Source organism: Macrotis lagotis, chromosome 1, assembly GCF_037893015.1.
Source record: "Macrotis lagotis isolate mMagLag1 chromosome 1, bilby.v1.9.chrom.fasta, whole genome shotgun sequence".
NCBI classification, from domain to species: Eukaryota; Metazoa; Chordata; class Mammalia; order Peramelemorphia; family Peramelidae; genus Macrotis; species Macrotis lagotis.
The window spans coordinates 275,139,804-275,146,804 of record NC_133658.1 but is presented as its reverse complement, the minus strand read 5'-3'; positions in this window follow the sequence as shown (position 1 = coordinate 275,146,804).

The following is a 7,001-nucleotide window of genomic DNA, read 5'->3' as shown; positions in this document are numbered from 1 at the left end:
AACAGAACTCAGGAGAGATTTTAGGGTTGGATTTGGCAAGCATTTGCATAGAGGTGACAACTGAAGCCATTGTAGTGAATAAGCCTCATGAGAGAGGAGAATCAGGCTGAAAACAGAACCTGGGAAGGGGGGGGTGGAGAGAAAACAGAGAAGAATATGAACAGAGCCAAAGAAAGAAAAATCAGGCAGACATCAAGAGAATAAGGAAAGATCAGTGTCTCCAAAGCCACTAATACATTTTTTGAATCAAGGAAATGTTAATTGTGTTCTATGATGAAAAGGAGTGAGGTTGAAGAAGATATAGAATGACCAAAGCCACTGGATTTTGTAATTAAGATATCACTGAGGACCTTGAAGAAATCAGGGGGCAGAAACCAGATGGCAGGGCTTTAAAAAATGAGTGAGTGGTGAGGAGGAGTAAGTAGTGGGTATAGATTATGAAGTTGTTTTGTTCTGTACATTAAGATAGGCCTCAGAATGTTTTTAGGCAAAGAAGAAGGCAGCAGAGAGGGAGCAATTGAAGATGAGTAAAAAAAACAGGGAATGATTAATAGGACAAATTCTCAAAGGAAATGGAAAGGGATAATAATAATGACTCACAGTCACAGTCTTTATAGTTCTCATAAGAATCTTGTTGAATTCGGTACACATATTAATAGCCTTACAATTTATAACTAATACCCTTACAAATGATTTGATCAAGGTCACAGAGCTTGTATGAAGCACCATTCTAAGTCCACTGATTCTCAGAGAATGGGATCACAGGATAATGGATTTATAGTCAGAAGAACCTCTAGAGATAATTTAATCCAATGCCCTCAGAAGAACTGAGGCTCAGGAGCTAGGTGACTTGTCCAATGGCACATAAATATTAAATGGAAGGTCCAGTTTTTGAAAACAGGTCCTTTGTAAATCTAGCCATAGATTGCCATACTTCCTGGCATAAGAAGAAAATGAAAATGCCAGTTTGAAGCTTGTTGAAGAGAGTCACCTCAGCCTCTGGATTGAAGTGAATCACAAGAAAGAAGACAGGCTGGATAAATAGTTCTGAACTAGAGAAGATAGATGTACTGTACAGAAGGCCTAAATATTCTCAATAAATAAAAAAAGTAAGGTTATATGCGAGGGAAGAAGAGTACAGGTAGGATACAAATGAATGTTTGAGAATAGATACTATGATTGGATAATGAAGGCAATCACAGAAATTTAGGATTGCAGTCAGTAGGGAGGACTCAAGGGAGGTTAGACATGATTTTTTTGTGGATCTGATCAGCATATTGACTTCCTCCTGAAGTGCTAGATTGCTCAGAATAAAGAAGAGACATCATAAGTACTGGGAGATAACCCAGAATTGTGCCTTTGTGTATCAGACTGAGAAGAGAGAAAGGGAGCAAAGAATTCAAAGGAGCAGGCCCTTGTCTTTGTTAAAATTGCCAACTATAGAATTAAGACTATGAAAGGAAGGAACTGAAACCAGAATAGGAGTGGTAGACTAGAAGAAAGGGTTGAGATGAAAGAACAAGAGCATCCTGATTAAAACTAAGAGCAGGTTCAGGAGGGAGAGGTGGAAGAACTCAAACTTGAAATTAAATAAAAGAATTTCAGAGTTTGGTATCTTGGAAGTACAGCAATTTCAAGTGGTTATGGATAACCATATGGAGATTGAGGTCTCTGGAATTGACTGAAATCAGGAACTGAGAAGCTAAGGAATTAAGAAAAGTCATCAGTGTGAATAGTAAAACGACAGAAGATGATAGCAGAAATTAAGATGGAACAGAAGACTATATCTAAATGCTTGTTATTGGAGAGGGTATATGAGTAACCTAAAATTTAGCAGATGACATCAGCAAGGAAGAGAAGAGGTGATATTAGATAAAAGAAAGATAGTTGGCCAATTCTGGTAATCTAGAAGTGGAAATATGGGATTATATACACTTTCTGCTGTATTCTTCTAGTTCTGTGATCCAGGAGTGAGAGGAGTACTAGCAAAGGAAAATATTACAAAGGATAGGTTGTCTCTAAGATAAAGCCTTGTTTTATCTAGTGTCAGGAAATGGGAAAAGTGCAAAATAAAAAAAACAACAACAACAACATAGGATTAAAGATTCAGAACTGGAAGGGACTTTAAAGGTCATTCATCACAACCCTCTCATTTTACAGATGAGGAAATTTAGGAAAAGAAAAGTGATATGACTTGGCCAAGATTCCAGGGTTTACAAAGGGTTTGGCTGGTGCATCCATTGAAGGCTGGAGTTTTTCCAATGAAGAGAATTTTACTTCACTTCAAATTATTTACAGTGTCCAAATGCTCAAAAAGATATGGAAAAGTTCATGAATTACTAGAGCTTTGAATGCTGCAGCCTATGGCTTCAAGTGACCAAACACCTGGTCAGGCCAGTGGTCTATTCAAGCCACTAGGTGGCGATGGTACCCCATCCCTTCTGCTCCTCTTGGGCCTCTACCTCCTCCCCCATTAATACAGCCTTCGGCCCTTCTGTAAATCCTTACTCCCTTCCCATATGAATTCTGTTTTGTTTTGTTTTGTTTTGTTTTTTATATTTTTCAAAGCAGTGGGGCTAAGTGGCTTTCCCAAGGCCACACAGCTAGGTAATTATTAAGTATCTGAGGTCGGATTTGAACGCAGGTACTCCTGACTCCAAGACTGGTGCTCTATTCACTGGACCACCTAGCTGCCCCTCCCATATGAATTTTTTAGCCTAACCTTTGTATTTCTTCAGAAAGATTCAACCACCCATCTTTTCTTTCTGACCTCTTTACCCTCCCCAGACCCCTGCTATTCCACACGGTTTCCCAAGCTCTGAAATGGGAGAATATTTTCTCAAATTGAAGAATTATTTGAAAGGAGGGTTTGAAGAGGCAGGAAATGAAAACTAGCACTGGATTTGGGTTGAATTTCATCTCTAAGCATTTAGAGGTCTTAGTTTCTTTATCTGTTAGATGAGAGAATGACCATGGCCTCTAAGGTCTCTTCTAGCTCAACAATCTATGTCCAATGCAACTAACCAGAGTCTGTAGGATAAAATATAAACTCCTTTTCCTGGCATTCAAGGCCTTTCCTAGTCTAGTTCCACTCTGACCTTTCAATTTTACCCTCATCTACTGTTTTCCTTCATGCAGTCTAACTTATAGATGAGTTATACTATATTACTATAATTTTAAAAAATCTTTTCCAATTACATACAAAAATAATTTTCAACATTCATCTTTTTGTGAGCTTTTGAGTTCCACATTTTTCTACCACTTTCCATTCCCTTCCTCCTTCCCCATGGCAGCAAGTAATCTGATATAGTTTGCATTTGTACAATTGTGTTAAACTTATTTCCATATTAGTCATGTTGTGAAAGAAAAGTTAAAACTAAAGTGGAAAAAAAAAACCATGAGAAAGAAAGAAAAAACAAAAAAGAAGTTTTAAGAAGTGAACAAAGTATGCTTTGCTCTGCATTCAGATATCATAGTTTTTTTCTCTATATGTGAATGATATTTTCTATCACAAGTCTTTTAGAATTGTCCTTGATCACTAACTGCTGAGAGGAACTAAGTCCATCGTAATTGATCATCTCACAATGTTGCTGTTAATGTATACAATGTTCTCCTGGTTCTGTTCACTTCATTCAGCATCAGTTCATGCAAGTCTTCCCAAGTTTTTCTGAAATCCAGCTGCTTATGATGTCTTACAGAACAATAATATTCCAACATATTCATATACTATAATTTGTTCAGATACTCCCCCCCCACCAATTGATGGGCATCCCCACAATTTCCAATTCTTTGCCACTATAAAAAGTTCCTATGAATATTTTTGTACTTTTGAGTCTTTTCCCCTTTTTTATGATCTTGTAGGGATAGAACCAGTAGTGGTATTGCTAGATCAAAAGGTATGCATAGTTTTATTGTCTTTTGGGCATAGCTCCAACGTTCTTTAGAATGGTTTGATCATTTCACAACTCTACCTATAGTGCATTAGTGTTCCAGTTTTCCCATATCCTTTCCAATATTGATCATTGTTTTTTTATTTTAGTCAATCTGATAGGTATGAAGTGGTAATTCAGAATTGTTTTAACTTGTATTTCTCTAATCAATAATGATTTGGAGCATTTTTTCATAAGACTTCTGATAACTTTAATTTCTTCCTCTGAAACTGCCTGTTTGATATCCTTTGACTATTTTTCAATTGGAGAATGACTTCTTTGCTTTTAAATTTGACTCATTTGAGTCCTTTATCAGAAACACAAGCTATGAAAATTGTTTCCCAGCTCTCTGCATTCCTTCTAATCTTGGTTGCATTGATTTGTGCAAAAACTTTTTAATTTAATGTTATCAAAATTATCCATTTTGCAATTTATAATGTCTATCTCCTGTTTTGTCATAAACTCCTCCCCCTCCATAAATTATTTTTTGTTCTCCTAATTGGCTTATGGTATCACCTTTTATGTCTAAATCCTGGGGCCATTTCAACCTTATCTTGGAATAGAGTGTGAAATGTTGGTCTATATCTAGTTTCTGCCATACTATTTAACAAAACTGCTGGGAAAATTGGAAAATAGTATGACAGAAACTAGGAATTATATGGATTATTATTAGTCTGAGATTTTGCCCTTCTTCTGTCTGCTTCTATCTCTGTTCCTTTACCTGTGCCTCACCTTCCATGTAGAAACACAGAAATACCACAAAGAGCACCTGTACACAGCATAAATTACCTTTAGGTGAAGAGGGGAGAAGAAGTTGGAAGACAGAACCTGGGCTTCTCTATAGAGGGGGTGGGAGGAGAAGCAGTTCACATCCCAGTTCATAATCTAATTGATCTCTCTATTCTACCTCTAAGTCCTAAAATCCTTTGATCCTTAAGTTACTATTTTAGATATTTTTTGCTAAGTGTTAAATTCTGTTATTTCTACATTGCTGAAGGATTACAATTGTTCTTTTTTAACTTTGTATCTTCAGGCCAGAGGAGCACATAGTAGGTGTTTAATAAGCATTAGTTGAGGGGCAACTATGTGGTACAGTGGATAGAGCACTGGCCCTAGAGTCAGGAGGACCTGAGTTCAAAAGCGGTTTCAGATACATAATAATTACCTAGCTGTGTGACCTTGGGCAAGTCACTTAACCCTGCTGCCTTGTAAAAACTAAAAGAAAAGTATTGGTTGAATTGAATACTTTTTTTTTTTGCAGTGGCTAATGGAGCTTGACTACTACTACTATTTGACTACTCCCCTGGGAAGGGATGGATGTAAAATTCAGGATGTATAACTAAGGGTAGTGCTATGTCCCTGGTAAGGGTTGGGAGGAATGGGAAATAAAGTAGATAAAATTTGGTAAAGTGTGGGGCAGATTCAGAAAATATTCAGAGTCAACTTTTAAAGATGGAGAGACAACTTGATATAGAAGCTATCTGGTAAACACAAAAGCACGAGGAGTTCTTAAAGGTAGAGTCTGTGAACTCATTTTAAAATTTTTTTGATAATTGTATTTCAATATAATTACTTTCTTTTGTTTTTCTATGAATAATATAATGGATATTTAAAAACATTACTTAGAGTCCTTAGGATGTCAGCAGACTGACAAAAGGAGACTATGACAAATTAAAAAAAATACAAAGGTTAAGAATCCCCACTCTACAATAATGAAGAGATAGAGGTAACTGATATAGAACATTTATTTCTAAACTTTATTTTCTTTTAATTTTTTTAAAATTTAATTACATGTAAAAACAATTTTAACATTCAATTTCTAAAAATTTGAGTTTCTGAGGCAGCTAGATGGTGCAGTGGACAGAGCACCATCCCTGGAGTCAGGAGGACCTGAGTTCAAATGTGATCTCAGACATTTAATAATTGCCTAGCTGTGTTTCCTTGGGCAAGTCGCTTGATCCAGTTGCCTTAAGTAAATAAAAAAATTTTTTTAATTTTTAAAAATTATAGTTCCAAATTTTCTTTTTCCTCTCTCTCCCCTGACCTTTCCTTAAAAAGGCAGGTAATTTGATATAGATTATACATGTGTAGTCATGCAAAACAATTTCAAATTAGTCATGATGTGAAAGAAAACACAGGCCAACCAAAGAAAAATGAGAAAGTTTTTAAAAGGTATGCTTCTATCTGCAATCTGACTCCATCAGTTCTTTCTCTAGAGATAGGTAACATTTTCCATCCTAAGTTCTTTGGAATTGTTTTCTATCACTCATTTCTAAGAATACCTGTCATTCACAGTTGATTATCATACAATATTGTTGTTACTATGGACAATGCTCTCCTAGTTCTATTCACTTCACTTTGCATTAGTTCATGTGAATCTTTCCAGGTTTTTCTGAAATCACCCTGCTCAACATTTCTTATAGTACAATAGTGTTCCATCACAATCATATACCACAACTTGTTTAGTCATTCCCCAATTGATGGACATTCCCTGAATTTCCAATTCTTTGCTACCATACATATTTTTGTACATATAGCTCCTGGCCCAGCCCCCATTTTAGGTTTTTTTCCCAGCCCCCATTTAAAAAAAATCTCTTTAGACTACAAACCATAATTCCAAATTATTCTCCAGAATGACTGAATCAATTCATAACTCCATCAACAATGCATTAATGTCCCAATTTTTCCACGTCCCTTAACATGCATCATTTTCCTTTTCTGTCATATTATCCAGTCTAATAGGCATGAGGTGGTACCTCAGAGGTGTTTTAACTTGAATTGTTTTCAAGGTATTGGGGTGGGGGAATATATTGCTTGTATTTCATTAAGAGGGGAAGGAAAGAAGTGAGTTTTTAAAGATTTGGTTCCTAACCTGAAGATACCTGGATCTCATTCAACTTACTTACAAATGGAGGGTCATTTCCCTTGGATTGGAACCTCTGAATGTTCACCCTATGGAAACTACAAAGTTTTGCCTCAGAGCTAGGGCCAATATTTCATATTTCTTGCTCTGCCCCCTCCTCCCAATTTTGCAGAAACAAATATCTTCTGATCAAATACTGATATTTTCCC